Below are 14785 nucleotides of genomic sequence, written 5' to 3' on the forward strand. Positions count from 1 at the left end.
CTTTTATACGATAAAATCTATTTTATAGAAAAAATAATTATTTTTGCATCGCTTTATTCTGAGGACTATAACTTTTTTATTTTTTCACTGATGACGCTGTATGGCAGCTCATTTTTTGCGGAACAAGATGACATTTTCAGCGGTACCATGGTTATTTATATCTGTCTTTTTGATCGCGTGTTATTCCACTTTTTGTTCGGCGGTATGATAATAAAGGGTTGTTTTTAGCCTTGTTTTTTTAATTTTTTTTTTACGGTGTTCACTGAAGGGGTTAACTAGTGGGACAGTTTTATAGGTCGAGTCGTTATGGACGCGTCGATACTAAAAATGTGTACTTATTATTTTTTTTTTTTTAATTTAGATAAAGGAATGTATTTATTGGAACAATATTATTTATTTGGGAATTTTTTTTTTACACATGTAAATTTTTTTTTTTACTTTTTTACTTTGCCCCAGGGGGCATCACATTATATTGACAGATCACATTTTGCTGTGCACTGTCTCAGATCAGCGATCACACAGGCACAGCAGGGAGGCTTCCCGATGCCTGCTCTGAGCAGGTGCTGGTAAGCCACCTCCCTGCAGGACCCGGATGCAGCCCCATGGCCATTTTGGATCCGGGCCTGCATGGAGGAGGCGGTAAGAGACCCTCGGAGCAACGCGATCACATCGCGTTGCTCAGAGGGTCTTAGGGGAGCCCCCTCCCTGCGCGAAGCTTCCCTTTACCGCTGTGATCATGTTTGATCGCAGTGTGCTGGGGGTTAATGTGCTGGGGGCGGTCCGTGACCGCTCCTGGCACATAGTGCTGGATGTCAGCTGCGATAGTCAGCTGACACCTGGCCGCGATCGGCCACGCTCCCTCCGTGAACGCGGCTCATCGCACTGGATGTACTATCCCGTCACTGGGAATTAAGTCCCAGGTCACCTTGATGGGATACAGAAACACATGGGCTACTTGCACATTATGAACAAGCCTGTAGGAACATGTTCACACACCACCAAGAAACTTGAAGACACAAAAGAGCACAGTAAGACCAAAAATACTGTTGTAAAAAAAATCACAGTAATAAGCAACTGCTAGTAAAAAGATGGAAAAAACAGGGTATTTAGTTGATTGTTTTTGCAAAAAAATGTATACTAAGCTGCTCCACCAAACGTCAAGGTATACCCATATAGAGCAGTCCTAACTGATGTATGTAATCCCTATCTGACGTATTTAAAACCAGATCATCTGTATATTACCTGCATAAGCAGGGTTCAGAGAGGGAATGTCCATGTGGACACGTTGAATGGAACAGTTGAATACCCTGTTTTTTCCATCTTTTTACTAGCGGTTGCTTATTGCTGTGAATTTTTTTTACAACAGTGTTTTTGGTCTTACTGTGCTCTTTTGTGTCTTCATCTTGTCGGGATAGTATGTCCAATGGGATTAAGGGGTTAATATTAGACAATGTAGGACCTTCTCGAATAGAGTTACCTTGCCGCTGGTGGGATGGCTTTTATGCTGTTTTTGATCAAAAACAGTGTTTTCTAAAACCCTATTTTATTTAAATGCACTTTTGCTTTTTACTTATTTAGTTTCACCAGGGCATATGCTCATTTTGTTTTTTGTAGATTTTGTCTGTTCATTTGGCAATGTGAACATGCATTTATGTGATGCATGTATACCAACTCAAAGTACAGCTCTGTTTTTAGAGCTTTTCTTTTGATTTTTTGCATTTTGTGCAAGTTAAGGTATGGCCCCATTTCTTCATTTCTTGAGCTGGACATTCCTAGGCTGTGATGCCCAGAGTTCGGGACCCAGTCCTTTGTCAGAGTATATGCTCATTTTGTTTTGTTGGGATAACAGACACCCATGTATCTCAGAATTGTAACTATGCACAACTCGATAAAACAATATCTAAACTACCATAAAGACCAAACTGAGTATAAGTGTTCCAAAAATATTAGTATTAGATATATATTAAAAGGCAATAAAATACAATTAGAATACCAGAGGCTGCAAAGCTCAAAAGCAGGGAATCTTTGCAAATATTAAACCACGGTGAGCCTATACATATGCATATACACATGAATACATATGAATTAACAATGCCGGCAGGATAACCACCATTACTACCCGGTCTGCACTTCTAGTTATCATTTAGTATTTAATTACATGCCTTAGCAAATCATTTAGATTATAGCATTTTAAAACTTATGAACTTTAATAGGAATTGTTAATTCATCATTTAATATTCTTATTATATATATTTTCTAAGAATAATGATCCCTTTTTATCTGTCTACTCTTTTAAACAAGTAGCAAAAAATCAACAATAACAGATAAGCTGTAGGAACTATGTTGAATATTAGCTTCATTATATTATTTTGTTTCTTAAAAAAACTTGAATATATTTTAACCCTCCGTCACATACAATATTCGGACTAACGAGTTCACATACAATGTGCCTGTCAGGCGCCTGCTGGAAAAATACCTATAATATCTAATGTTTGCAATTTCAGTGCTCTAAAAGTGATCAGTGACCTTCATAGGGATGTAATAAAAGAGACTACACATAATCAGTTGCAAAAAAAAAGCATTTACTTAACATAAAACTAATAACTATGAAATACAAACTTTTCAAAACTCCCGCCAAATAGTCCCCAGTTCGACTCTCTCAAAAAAATGTACAAAGAAAATTTTTGAACACAAACTTAATTTTAAGGTACCTTAAGTACTATTAAAAACATATTCAATCAGAAGTAGATGCTGAGGTTTCCCCAGAAAAGTCACACTTGCAGAGCAAATATCAAGAATTACACACCATTTTTGCATGTGTCAGGCAAATTGCTTTATGACATTTGAGACATTCATAATTTGAAAGCCTTCTGGTTCCGCTTTCCGTTTGGCAGGTGGTGCATCTCCTTCTTTTGTGAGGTGGTGCAGATGGTGACTTTTCACCGTCATCTTCTGGGCGGAACCTTTTGAGCTGAACTTGAAGGCGAGAGGGGATACCGATTGTTTTCACGCTTCTCCTGCGTAGCTCTCCAAGTACTAGTTCATGGGCCAATTTTTTCAGATACAATCGTCTATGGAGTGGTTCAAGCTTGTTTTCAAGATAAATTACTTGTGAATTTATACCACCCAAATTCAACATAGCAAAAAATATGACCATTGGCCAGCGTTTGATGTTTCTGCTGACGTTGAAAGTGGAGCACATCTGATCTGCTGTATCCACACCCCCTTTGGTGGCATTGTAAAATGTAATTATCTCCGTTTTTTTTCTGCCCCAGTCCCAGGATCGATGGCAGCATCATCATGAAGTGTTGATAGAAGAAGTACGATTTTTTTGGCATGTGGTACATAGGAAACTAAAGCCTTTCCATTATGGAATGCAAACATACTGCTGTACTGTTGTCTCTCTTTCACACTTACAAACTGTGGCGGCAATTCCCTTTTGTTTTTTCTTACAGTTCCCACATATGACAGCTTCTGAATTTTCAGATAATCAATCAGATCTCCCTTATTTCTATGAAATATCCTCACATTTTGTGCTATACATTCATAAAACAAGCTAAATAAACTATTGTGATGAATAAAAACATAAAATACCAACCTTACTGAATGTGACGTATTCACATACAATGAGCCTGAGAGATCTGTGCAGCTATATCCTCTCCCCTGAAGCTCTGAAATCCAACTGTGATATCAGGTTTCACAGACCTTCAAGAGACAGGAGACTACCTGGAGGGAGGGGGTTTCCTCACAATCTGGTGAGGAAGGAGAAATGAAAGTAAAAGAGAAGCGCCTGTCAGATCAGTTGTATGTGACGGAGGGTTAATATCTTTGACTCTAGTTTTTAATAGATATCATTTTTTCTATAGCTATAATTCTGGAAATGTTCACCTCAATCAATTGTATAAGCATATTTGGATTTTTCCGACTATCTCATATTCAAAATGCTTGCAACATTTCCTTTTCATATCTACATTTTCAAGAGCTTAGTGATTACTCATCTCATTTTGAATGTGGTCAGTTATATCAATATTAATTTGCTTGAGGCTCTCAAAGTGACTCATGTCATACTTAATCAGCCCTGGTTGTTAAAACTTTTGCTAAGCTTGATTTCATAATTTTTATGTTTTTAAGTTATTTTTGCTCTGCGCATTAGCATTTTATTTATTCCTATTCATTTCTAACAATGAGTTTTCCAATTATTATTGAACTTAGAAAACATGATTCTCTCCAATATGCAATTTGTTTCCCAAAGGGTTCATGAGTACCAAAATTAATTGGATAACGATACACCAAAGGTTAATTTGTGTTTTGTACTTCTGAATAACCTTGCTAGCTCTTTCATACCATCTTTGTTTTTCTTACTTTCTGACAACACGAATACTTGTAAAATAAAATTGCATATAAAACAGTTTTGATTACGTTCCCTGCTGAGAAGTTGATGATTATAAGCAAGGATATTGAACTTCTTAAATCAAATGCTACTTCTTACATGACTAAATGTTTTGCTTCAAAAAAATAAGAAAATATTTCATATAATAGTGTAAGAAATACTTATGAGTCACAATATGTAGAAAACAGAGGTGGCACTTACCAGTCTTGAAAATCCATGCTTTATTGAAAAAAAAACAGTTAAAACAACTTCAACGGGAGAATGGGAGATGGAGTGTGTGAGTGATGATGGCCGTTTCGCGCTGTTGCACTTCTACGGGTCAACAGGTCAGAGGAAATGACGAAGGGTGAAATACCTTATCATAGGTACACTCCTCCCCCCAAAAATCCCTGAACATTAAAATGACAAAATATACAAATACAATCAATCTATACATACATATATAGGGCATAGTGGATAAAAACAAAGAACCTGAGCATCAGATGAAATTATAGAAAAATGGACATATCAATCCTGTCATTGAAGCTGGTTCCATTGCGCGAGTGTGCATGATCCACCTGGCTTCCCTCCTAAGGAGGAGTTTATGCAAATCTCCCCTTTGTGGGGGTAGAACAACCTTTTCTAATCTCGTGAATGACAATACATTGGGGTCTCCTGTGATATTCCCTGATATAGTTAATCAAGCGGGGTACTCCTTTTCCAGAGGGGATGGAATTAAAATGTTCTCTGAATCTAATATACAAGGGGCGTATCATTTTGCCGATGTAAAAATACCTGCATGGGCAAAATATTACATACACAACAAAATTAGTCTTGCACGAAATGAAGTCAAACACAAAATGCGAGATCGACCCAATTTGTAAACAACGACCCGTGATGTGATAGCTACAAAAAGGACAATGGCCACACTTATAGTCAACCAATCGCTACATTCTTTTCTAATGCAATTCTGCCCCAGAATCTCCTTCAAACTTGTGCTGCGTCTACATAAAATCAGTGGGCCACTTGTAATAATCTTTGTGAGTTCCTTATCACGTTCCAAAATGTTCCATTTTTTTCTAATAATGGACCGAATGGAATTATCCATAGGACCATACTGGAAGCAAAAAACAAACCTCTTCTCTTGCTTCTGCTATATTTGTCAATGTTTAATCAAAGGTTCCCCTCTAGGTCTATCCAGTGCAGTGCTCAGCAATGTATCTGGATACCCTTGTGCTTTAAATCTATTGTATAGTTCAGCCGATTGTTTAACAAACCCCTCATTAGCGTTATTAACTCCCTTTGGTCTCAGAAACTGGCAATAAGGTACTGATTGTTTTGTATAATAAGGGTGAAAACTATCAAAACGCATCATAGAATTTTTGGCAGTGGGTTTTCGGTTCACCGTGGTGCATATAGCATCATTCTTAATTTTAACCGGAATGTACAAGAATTCTAGAGACAAACCACCAAATTTAGATGTGGAGGACATATTCATGGTGTTAGAACAGTTGAGATAATCCACAAAGTTGCCAAATGACTCTTGTGAACCATCCCACACCAAGAATACATCATCCACATAGTGTATGAAGAACTTGATATGTTTCACGAACTGATTATCAGAGGAATAAATGAATCTCTCCTCAAACACCCCTAGAAACAAATTAGCAAAAGCACATGCTACCGGAGTCCCCATCACAGTACCCACGTTCTGTAAATACCATGTATCCAAAAACATGAAGGCATTATGTGTCAAAACAAAATTGATGCCTTCACAAACAAAATTAACAAAATCTGGATTTGGTAACCAAGATCTCTCTAATGTCTTCTACTCCCATAACCTGAGGAATTCTAGTATAGAGGCTCTCCACCTAAAAGTGGTCGAAGAAGCTAGTCCATATATTGGGATAAGAGTTCAGTGAGAAACCCTATCCCAAAAACAATGGGACAGCCAGGGGGAGAGAGCATGAATTTTTGAACCTTTGGGATATGGCACCAGTGTGGTTTTTGGGGGAACTCTGGTAGCACCTTCTCAGGTTTCTTTTTTGTTATGACCCCCAACTCTACATACTGTATTTTCTGAGACAGGAATGTAGGTTGTTTTTAAAATTGTTTATAGGGTCTCTCTGAAGTTTCAAGCAAGTAACAGTATCAGATAGTTGTCTATTTGCCTCTGACAAATAATATGACCCAGGCAGTAAGACTGTGTTGCCACCTTTATCAGCGGCCCTACTAACTACTGTATCCATCCTTTAATGTCCTTCAAAACTTATTTTTCCAATGCCGTTAAATTAGGGGGCCTATGGCAAACAAGGGCTTCTGTGTCCTTTTTAACCTGTGTTTCAAAGAGATCAATCATGTTACCAGGGGACATCGGAGGCATATAGTTAGATGCTATGCCACCCGTGAATGGTTTCACCATAGCTGTCCCATCATTTATATCCCTACAACAAGAGTCCCGTGTGTTTGTCACACTCAACAACATCATTGCATCCTCTCTAATGTCCGAAAGTGCATTAGTGCCAGCCAAAAAACCCAAAGGGCCTATTTGTCAGGGACGCTCCCCCTCCAACACTACCTCACTAGTAGATTTTGACATAAACAATTTATAAAGATGAATTTTCCTGACTGCCTTAAAAAGGTCTATTTTAAAATTAGTCATATTAAATTCTTCTGGAATGCAATATCCTAATCCTTTGGTCAAAAGGGCAATATGCAAAGGATCTAGATGATAATCAGTCAAATTGATGATCATGTCTTTAGAGGGAATCATTAATGTTTCTGTCTCCATGACACATGCTTCCTCTTGCGGTACCGGCCAATATTGTTTCTTGATCATATCAGGGAATATCACGGGGGGGACCACAATGTATTGTCAATCGCAGGATTAGAAAAGGATGTTATACCCCCACAATGGGGAGTTTTGCATAAACTCCACCTTAGGAGGGAAGCCAGGTGGATCATGCCCACTCGTGCAATGGAATCCACCGGCTTCAATGACAGGATTGATATGTCTTTTTTTCTATAATTTCATATGATGCTCAGGTTCTTTGATTTTATTCACTATGCCCTAGATATGTATAGATTGATTGTATTTGTATATTTTATCTTTTTAGTGTTAAGGGTTTTTTTTGGGGGGAAGAGTGTACCTGCAAGCAGGTATTTCACCCTTCGTCATTTCCTCTGATTTGTTGACTGGTAGAAGTGCAACAGTGCAAAATGGATGTCGTCACTTGCACACTCCATCTCCCATTCTCCTGTTGAAGATGTTTTTCCATTTGTTTTTTCAATAAAACATGGATTTTCAAGACAGGTGAGTGCCACCTCATCTTTCTACAAATTGGGACTTATAGGTTACATGCCTGCACCTATTCTAACACCGAGCTGACATACTAGGCTTTTGTGGCTCCAGCGGTGCGGATTACTTCTTTTCTCTCATTGTGGTAAGAAATACTCATACTTGACTGCTTATAAAGTATCTGTACAGACTGAGACTGGGAAAGGGGAAACAATTGAAGTATCTTGTGAATAAAGCTTGATGTTTGTAAGATGCACGTTTTGTGTGTTATTTTTAAATTTACTTTTAGATTTTGTTATACTATTATATTAACTAAGCTTTAGCTGGTATATTTGGGTTTTGGCGTTTTGAGATGATTTTTGCAACAAAGTCTATTTAGGTACCACTTATTAGTATTTGTATTAAACACAGGTGAAGCCCGATAAAGCCATAAAATCATAAAATGATAACATAACATTCACCATAAAAGCACAGCTACAGCATCAAAATAGTCCTTAATATGTCCATCTTATGAATCCACATACATTGTGCATTTTGTTTATTTTTTTTTTGTGGTGCTTTATTTAGGCTCCATTTATTCCTAGTAAAAAATTATTACTTTTTATTTGGGCATGTGTTAAGAAGTGTTTCAGTTTTAACAACGACATTAGGGCTCTTGAAAACATATCGGCCCAAGTGCGATAAGAAAAAACATCAGCTCGCACCTGGACCAATGTAATGCTATCGTGCTGTGCATATGTCCGATACTTTACTTGGACAGAGCTGTTCAGGAGAAAAAATGCAGCATGATAGAGTTTGATCTGATTTGATTGCTCTTGACCATGCAAGTCAGTTAGTGCATGGAAAACGTAGGACTGCATTAAATTACATCTGAGTGCAGTCCGATTTCCACAGAACAACACAAAGGAGAAAATGGAGACTTTTTTCTTCATCTCCTCATCCAAGAGAATTGGATCAAACTATAATCACACTCTGATGAAGCTCTAATCAGAGTTTGATCATAGTGTGATCATGACTAAACCGATTCTCTCAGATGAGAGAATGTATGGTCGTCTGCACCTGTCATTAATATCACTGATTAATACAGGAGCATTAGAAAAAAAATGTATGTATACCTCCTGTAAAGTGGACAACAGCGGGAGTTATGACTAGAGATAAGCGAACTTGTTCGGAAAACGTTTGCCAATCTCAAATTTAGCACAAAATTACACATTCGAATTTGTGTTGAGCATTTTTCCTCAAAATCAGCAAAAATCTGCCTCACTAAATCATCAAGTTTCCACTAATGCTTTTGTTTGTACTTTGGCTAGGAAAGTAGTGCTGTATAATAAGTGGGGGGACGTGTTTGGTGAGGGGAGGGGATGGAGAGAAGTCAGACTAGCGGCGGAATGTATATTTTTTTTAAATTATCTTAATGTGTGTTGATGGCGCAGAAACTATCCACAAAGCCCAGACACAAGAGCTTCTGTCATTGGCTGCCAAAGTCACATGTCTCTCTCCATATAAAATCTGGACATGTTGTTTTTGAGCCATTTTGTCGGTGTAATAGGCTGCTTTTGCTGCTGTAAACAGTCAGATAGTTCAGATAGATAGGATCCTGTGTGAAATCGACCTTCCATCGTCTAAATTGTTTGTACTAATAGTGTGGGCAAGAGATCAGGTCATATTTCAGAATCTAAATCATTTGTGTTTATAGTGTGGGACAGAGACCAGGCCACATTTCATAATATAAATCGTTTGTGTGAATACTGTGGTCCAGCCAGGAGTCCACATTTAAGAATCTAAATCCTTTCTGCTAATAGAGTAGTCCAGCCAGTAGGCCACATTTCTGAATCTAAATCCTTTCTGCTAATATTGCGGTCCAGACATCAGCCCATATTTCTGATTCTGAATCCTTTCTACTAATAGTGTGGTCCAGACACACTATTTCAGCAAATTAATACTGATTGATTATTTAGTAACAGGTGACCAACAGGTCTGGGTCTAGGGATGTGAAACAACTGGTTAAAAGAGAGAAAGGGTATATTAAACATGAGTGGGGGAAAAAGTGAGGTTGTGGTGGAAAGGAGAATAGGCTTTGTGTTCAAGGTGAAATTGTTCGGTGGTAATATTACTGAAAGCTCTACTGAACAAATACCATCTTGTTCTATTCAAAGATAACTGACAACATATGTTGCTGGACAGACTACTGAACTCCCTTTCTTTGGCAGCCACACAGGGGTATGCCTATAGATGAAGGCCAGAAAGAGCATGTGCTCCAGTGGATGGAAAGCCTTGCAACAATTGGCCTCTCCTCTTCTTCCTCCACCTTAACATCACACACAGTACAATCCTGAGAGGTGGGTGTTAGGGGTTGAGTTCCCGACTCTGCACAGGGGGAATCTCGAACCGTCTCTGCTGCAGTCCCCCATTCTTCTCCAGCCACAGTGGAGCCTGCTCAGTGGAGACGTCGGTCCCAACGTCTGGCTCAGCCTGATACAGTGCGGATGGTTACTGCTGCCTTTCCAGGCTCAGCCATTGTAGCCAGTACTGGTCAGCGGCGAGCAGATGTCTCTGGGACTAAGTCCTGCTTTTCCCCTTCTGAGTATGCTAAGGGTAAGTCCTCTCATTGGGTCACATGCTCAGGTACTAAAGCAGCTCCCATTGGTCCTTTAGGAAGGTCCTGAAGTGGCTCAGGTACTGTATCAGCTCCCATTGGTCCTCTAGGAAGGTCCTGTAGTTGCTGCAGCTATAAAAGGTTTGCATGGCTGCACAGCCATGCGCTAGTATCAACTAAGTTGTGTGTGTTGCGCCAGTGTGGTCATGTGTATGTGGTTTCATGGTTCAGCTGAAATAAGCCCTAGAATACCGGCACCTCCGGTGAGGAATTTTGTGTGAGTGGATTCAGGGCCCGGCTGAAATAAGCCCCTAGAATACCAGCAAATCCGGTGAAGAGCTTTGCGTGTGCTATTTTGACTGCATGACAACTGTTCACTCTATTTGGTAGATGTGTTCCTCTGTGAGGTTAACAGGGCACAGCGTTCTCTTGTCTTAAGTGACTCTGTGAAGTAACAGAGTTCACTTATACCGCCATATAGTATCGTCAGTTACTAGCAGCAGGTTTTACTCCTGCACAGTGGACCCCAGATTGCGAACACACTAATTACTCTATAAATATATATTTGGTGCGTTCCGCCAAACCTTAACAGTGGGACCCCAATTACCCTTGTTTCCCATGTGTCACATCTCTCTAACCGCCCTACTGACTGTGGGGAATCACAGATGGGCGAGTCTGCAGAATTGTTCATACATTCTATTCTATAGGCATCAGAGATCTGCTCCAGCGATTCACAGAATTAAGAGGAGGAATGCACCTGCACCGATGCCCAAAAATTATATCAGTTGGATTTGGGCACAAAAAAGTAGGGTCAGAGCAGAATCCAGGCCCTTGGGATCAAATGTTAACCTGATTCTTATGAAACTCAGATACCTGAGGACCACAATCACTGTACCGTGCTGTCAGGGCAGAAAGAGGAGGAGGATATTCTCAGGGTGAGTAGTGGAAGAACAGAGAGGATGATGATGAGGTTGTAGATCCCACTTGGTGTGAGCCAAGAGGCATGCAGATGAGCAGCTCGGCAGAGGAGGTGGAGGAGGAGGTAAATGAGAAGGTTACATTGTGGCTTGCCGCACAGACATGGAGTGATGCAACCATGATGAGCACTGCCTTTTTTGAGACCACAAAGGGATGAACTCACCCACTTTATCTGTCAAATTTTCCAAAAATGGCTCAGTAGAGGCAACAATTGCAATAATTTGACTATTACATGCATGAACTTGCACATGCTCGATCAACATGTGTTTGTCTGGGAATCTCACTGCACTAAGATGCACACTAACAGGCTTTGTCAACCATCAGCAGTCCCATCAGCTGCATCTTCTGCTTTTACCTCCTCCATCACCATGGCAAGTGTTCTCACACAGATCTCAGAACGTTCACTTGTTTATCCCTAACATTCGGGGTGAGTGAGAACCCGTCAGCTGTAATGGAAGTAGAGATACCTGCTGTTTTTGTTTCACAAAGAACACCATGTGTTTCTCAATCCACCAAAACATCTCCACCTGCCCCTCACTCACATTCCAGCAGTTTGTCGTGTTCATACTACTCTATCCTCCCTCAGCATTTCAGCCAGCCCTCAGTCTCGCAGCTGTCGTCATGCAAAAGAATGTTTCCTCCTACACATACCAAAGCTAGGAGCTTGAACACCATGATCTCCAATCTGTTGGCCACCGAAATGCTGCCTTTCTGCCTGGTGGATACAGAAAGTTTTGAAAGCTGATGGCCATCACAGTCCCCCAGTACCAGTTGCCCAGTCACCATTACTTCTCTAAGAAAGCTGTGCCTGTGCTTCACCAGCATGTTGCAGACAACATCACTCGTTCCTTGAAAAAATCTATGTCTGCCAGGATGCATTTCACCATTGACACTTGGATGAGCAAACATAGCCAGGGGTGTTATATCTTGCTGATTGTGCACTATGTGACTCTGGTAGCTGTGGGGATGGCTGGGAAGGGGCTACTTCACACGTTGAAATCCCCAAGGCTTGTATCACACTTCCTCCACTGCTTCTGCCTCCTGCCCCTCCTAAAGGGCCTGCACCTGTGCCCTCAAACTCTCCCTTATTGAAACATGCATTCCAACTGTTAGGGCTAGCGGAATGCACCAAATAATAAGATAGGTAGAATAAGGTGCGTTCGCAGCCCGGGGTCCACCGTGCAGAGATGGAACCTGCTGCTAAGTAATGACGGACTGTATGGCGGTACAATGTCAATACACACACGGGTTAACTTCACCCTGTGTAAAGGAAGCGAACCCTGTTAAGTCACAGGGCCGCGGTACTGCACACAAGAGCACAAGCAAGGAGTCTCCGAGCTCAGTCCTAAGACTTGGGATCTGAGTCTGTGTAGACTACTTGCGGTCGACAAGGCAACTGAGATGTCAGCGTAACCAAAATAATAACTAAAGAATCCATGAGAGTGCGTGCGGTGCCGCACTGGCGGACGCCACTAACCACCCAGGCTTGGGTCAGGAAAGCGCTGTGAAAGCGCACGGCGCCGCACTGGCGGACATAGCAGCTAGACGTTGTATTGGTGTGTAACGTGCTGTTGGATAAGTCGGGCGCTAGACAGCAATCATCCACCTTCCGTGAACAGTCATCCAATAGGGAGGGTTTTTTAAAGAGCGACTTTCACTCACAACACACAAACGTTTACAAATGTACACTAGCACATGGCCGTGCAGTCATGCGGAGCTTATATAGCTGCAGCACATTCAGGAACTTAAAATAAAGGACCAATGGGAAGCTGCCACAGAAGTTTAGCATTTTCAAGACCTTCCTGGAGGACCAATGGGAACCGCGGCAGCATCTGAGCATGTGACCCTCGATCTCCAATGGGAGATCTCACCCCGGGCATGCTCAGAAGGGAAAAAGCAGGACTTAGTCCCAAAAGCATCTGCTCGCCGCTGCCCAGCACTGGCCTCAATGGCAGAAGCTGGAAAAGCAGCAGTAACCCTATGCACAGAGTGAGACTAAGCAAGACGCTGGGACCGAGGTCTCCGCTGAGCAGACTCCACTGCGGCTAGAGAAGAATGGGAGACCACAGCAGAGAAGGTTCAAGATTCCCCCTGTGCAGAGGCGGGAACTCGACACCTAACACCAACAATGCAGAAATAATCCCCCCACCACCCTATTGAGCAGCCAGGGTTTATCGCAATCAGGCAGTGTTTAAATTAATATGACTTGGAGATTCCAGGCCCAGAGCTCAAGAGTTGTGGACAGGCCTAGTTTGAGTAATGGCTGTCTCCACTGAACTTGGAGCCAGAAAAAGCTGTGTGAGAAACTGGTGGTGGTCCTATGCTGTGGCGACCTCACACATGTGCCTTGCATGGCTCACATTCTCAACCTGGTTGTACTGCAATTTTTCCACCACTATCCTAGCTTAGATGCACTGCTGCAGAAAGCATGGACGCTGTGTGCTTACTTCCACTGTTCGCACCCCTCAGATCATCAACTTCCGTCGCTACAGAGGCTTTCAGCCTACTGGTTAATCAATTGATATGCAATGTGCCGACAAGGTGGAAATCCAATCTGCACATGTTGCAGCGACAAGCACAGGTGCAGTATGTCCTTTTGCATAGCCTGGGCCAACGCAGCTCAGACGTGGTACAAACTATGCTCGAGGAGTGGGCACAGATGATGGAACTCTGCACGCTTTTGCACAGTTTCAAAATGCTCCACCTGTTACTCATCAATATTTAAGCTAGAAATGCTGTTCAAAGCTCCGTCCCAGGCCCTGTTCGAGGCATCCATGCTGCACTATTATGCTATTTGTACTCTGGGTCACTTTCCTGGTGTCTGCTCCTCATTTGAGCTGTTTTGGCTGCTTTTTGGCCCCCTGGAGGTGTTGTCTATGAGTTTGATCTTATTTAATTTAATGGGGTTTGGGTATATTTCACTGTTACAAAGCATATAAGCCAACTCCACTCCTGTGTTTGTCGCACCAGAATGTGAGAATAGGTAGTAATTTGCAGTATGCAGGAAGAAAATGATTTTTTTCACTACCAGGAGTAAAATAGCAACATTGCAGTGACATGACAAAAATCTCCATAGCTAATCATTTGAAAAATAGTTGAAACTAACGTTTAAGTATGAGATAAAATGATGGTATTCTCACATTCAAATCTGTATTTGGATGGTGAGATATCGAGGCTGAAAGTCAAATTTTCAAAACAATGTTACCCTTTTGATCGTCTGCGTATATAACCATATTTTCTGCAAATGTAATACTTTACGTACATTAAAATGTTATGTGATGCTGAAAGATTAAAATATACCATGCAAAATAACATAAAATAAAAAATATGGCAAAAATCTAAATATGGTGTGTAATTAAATTGACAATACAGTATATCATAATAACATAACCAACAGCTTTTTACAATGTAATTCCAAGTAAGTTAGGAATAGCACACACTTGGGTTTTATATTATTTGTAAAAGGACAGGGTTTTCCTCCACAAAATATCAAACCTTATGGTTATCAAAGGGGGGAAACTCTTTGCACCTCTAATGAGGTCTG

The sequence above is a fragment of the Ranitomeya imitator genome, chromosome 6 (genome assembly GCF_032444005.1).
Source record: "Ranitomeya imitator isolate aRanImi1 chromosome 6, aRanImi1.pri, whole genome shotgun sequence".
NCBI classification, from domain to species: Eukaryota; Metazoa; Chordata; class Amphibia; order Anura; family Dendrobatidae; genus Ranitomeya; species Ranitomeya imitator.